The sequence below is a fragment of the Ailuropoda melanoleuca genome, chromosome 16 (assembly GCF_002007445.2).
Source record: "Ailuropoda melanoleuca isolate Jingjing chromosome 16, ASM200744v2, whole genome shotgun sequence".
Lineage (NCBI taxonomy): Eukaryota > Metazoa > Chordata > Mammalia > Carnivora > Ursidae > Ailuropoda > Ailuropoda melanoleuca.
The window spans coordinates 18,311,901-18,315,244 of NC_048233.1; the positions used below are offsets into that span (position 1 = coordinate 18,311,901).

General features: G+C 37.3%; 1 pseudogene; it reads left to right on the plus strand.

Moving 5' to 3' along the window:
• The first annotated feature begins 2,184 nt into the window (after positions 1-2,184).
• LOC100477513 lies at positions 2,185-2,904 on the plus strand (annotated as a pseudogene).
• Positions 2,905-3,344: the final 440 nt, after the last annotated feature.

The following is a 3,344-nucleotide window of genomic DNA, read 5'->3' on the forward strand; positions in this document are numbered from 1 at the left end:
ACAGAAAGGGAATTTGGCAAGGTAAATGGTTCGAAGTTAATATAGTAATAAGAAAAAAGACAAAATAGCTAAAAATAAGTTTAACAGTTAATATGTAGGACTCTACTGATGGACATAAAGACTTGAAAGAGTAGAGAATTATACCTTACTCTGGGATAAAAAGAATCAATGTTGTGAGGAAGCCCACTTTCCTTATTATTATATGTAATAAGATCCCAGTAGGTATAATTTGGAGTAAATGGACAATGTTTAAAAAAATTTTTTTTGCTGATAAATAATCAGTTGAGAATAATTAGAAACATCCTGGAAAGAAAAATAGTAGTGAACTAGACCCAGTTTTATCAGATATTAAACTTGCAGTTAATGTATCATAAACTAAAGGATATGAGACTGGTAAAGATATGGAGAATCGTGGATTAGCTTCAAGAAATAAGATAGATCTAGATTCATGTAGAGATTTAGTAGATGATGATGATAGCATTTCAGATAAGTGGGGAAACTCAATGAAGGAGGAAACAATTTCTATCGATTTAAAGTTTAAAAAGATAGTTTGTTACTTACCCCATTCCTGTCCCAAAATAAATTTCAGATGGATCCAAGATTTAAATGAAATTCAGAAATCACCAAAAGAAAACATAGGAGATTTTTTATGAGCCTAGAAGTCATCTCTGTGTATCATGAAATAACCAGAGAAGGAAAAGATGGATGATACATTGACTATTTTACAAATTTTAAACTTTTGTATTGGAAGAATTACCATAAACAAAGTCAAAGAAAATGAAAAAATGGGAAAAAATATTTGCAACACATATGGCAAACAAAAGCTAATTTTTCTTGCTTTCACACAGAACTGAAAAAAAAATTAATAAACGTGTATGAAATGGGCAAAGTGCCTCTGTAGCTATTTCATCAAAAAAAAAAAAAAAAGAAAGAAAGAAATACTAACATCCAGCAAACACATGAAAAGATTCTTTTCATTCCTGATTTTAAAATGCAAATGAAGATAGTGTGATGTACATTTAAAAATTATATAAAATGACCTTTTTAGAGAATAGTTTAGAAAAATCACTCAAAATTAAAGGCATGTATTATTTGACTCAGAGACTTACCTTCTACAAATTTATCCTTCAGAAATATTTCCATAAATTTATAAAGGTAAGTGTACCAAGATTTTAATTACAATGCTATATAAAGAGAAGCAATTTAATATCTACAAATAAGAGCCTGATTGAGGGATGCCTGGGTGGCACTGTAGGTTAAGCAGCCGACTCTTGGTTCCAGCTTAGGTCACAACCTCAAGGTCGTGAGATCGAGCCCTGTGTCAGGTCCATGTCAGCATGGAGTCAGCTTGAGATTCTCTCTCTCCCTCCCTCTGCCCTTCCCCTGCTCACTCTCTCTCTTTCTCTCTCTAAAATAAAATAAATAAAATCTTAAAAAGAAGAGCCTGATTAATAAATAGTGAAATGTTTGTTACATGCTACAATGTGGATGAACCTTGAAAACAGAAAGCTAAATGAAAGGTCACATATTGTATTATTCCATTTATATGCAACATCCAGAACAGGCAAGTCTATAGAGACAGAAAGTAGATTAGTGATTGTCAGGGGCTGAGGAAGAGCAGAGGAACTGAGAGATGATGGCTAGGGGGTATAAGGTTTCTTGTGGGGGCAAGAAAAATGTTCTAAAATTGTGATGATGGGGGCGCCTGGGTGGCATAGCGGTTAAGCGTCTGCCTTTGGCTCAGGGTGTGATCCCAGCGTTATGGGATCAAGCCCCACATCAGGCTCTTCCTCTCTGAGCCTGCTTCTTCCTCTCCCACTCCCCCTGCTTGTGTTCCCTCTCTCCCTGGCTGTCTCTATCTCTGTCGAATAAATAAAATCTTTAAAAATAAATAAATAAAAAAAATAAAATTGTGATTATGGATTCATTCTGTAAACATACTAAACATATTTACAAACATACAAAAAAAAATTGAATTTTGTAATTTAAATGGATGAGTTATATGTGTGAATTCTATCTCAATAAAACTGGATAAAAAAATACCAGCAAAAATAAATAACAGTATATTGATGCAATGCAATATCAGGCAGGCAATAAAAGGTGTAGGAAAGACATTGTTTAGGAAAAACAACAAAAGATTGTTAATCTCCAACTCCATGTGGTAGCTTTCTTTCCATGTGAGTGATGGGCATCTTCTGGGACAGCTGGCACAAGCAAGACTGGGGGCCAAAGAAAGTCCTACCATCAGAAGTAGAAGTTCGAGTGGGGATGCCCTGCTGTGCTCAGATTGGGCCCTGCCCCCCCAACACAGTCTGAGTCTGGGGAGGCAACAAGAATGACCACGCCTGGAGGTGGGATGTGGGGAACTTCTTCTGGGGCTCCAGGTGTGGTATGTGCAAAACAGGGGTCACTGATCTTGTCTACAACGCATCCATCCACGGACTGCCTCTCCAAATCCCTGTGAAGCACTGTATCATGCTCCTTGACAGTACACCACCCCAACCGTGGAAGAGTCCCTGGGCCGCAAGGAGGCCAATCTGACTCCTGAGGAGGAAGAGATTTTAAACAGAAAATGATCGAAGAAATGAAGAAGAAATATGATGGAAGGTCAAAGAGTGCCCAAATCAGCATCTTCCGGAGGAGACGTTCCAGCCGGGTAAGCTTCTTGCGTGCGTCGCAAGAAGACCAGGCCAGCATGGCAGGACAGATGGCCATGTGCTAGAGGGCAAGGCGCTGGAGTTCTTGCTGGGGGAAGTCAAAGCCCGGAAAGGCAAACAAATCCCCTTCCCTCCCGTCTCCGCTCATGTCATAAAGGTGTTTATTGTTAAAAAAGCGGGGGGGGTGGGGTGGGTCGGGGAGTGCATGTGGCAAAACTGCGCATATAGGAGTCCATTTTTTTGGTAACAAAAAATAAGCAAACCTAGGCTTATTTGTGCATAGATAATTTCTGGAAACAAACACAAGAGATTGTTAACAATGTTTGCTTCTGGAGATGGGACTGACATTCAACAATGGAGGAATATACTTACTCTGTATTCATCTATACCGTTTGAAATTTTTTATGAACATGTACTTACTTTTTGGTTAATTTTTTTCAAATTATCTTAAAATTGTAGGGCAATGCTAACATTCACACTTGCTCTAATATTAATTGATCATTTGTTTCCTTCATCATTCTTCTTTCTCAAGGAAGAAATTTCAGTGCACCTCATGTATGTGAAAGAAGCCTGATTTAAAAATTAAAAAATCAGATGATATAAATGGAGAAATATATTTAAAATCACAGATTAAAGACTTAAATGTAACACCTGAAACCCTGAAACTCCTAGAAGAAAACAAGAAAA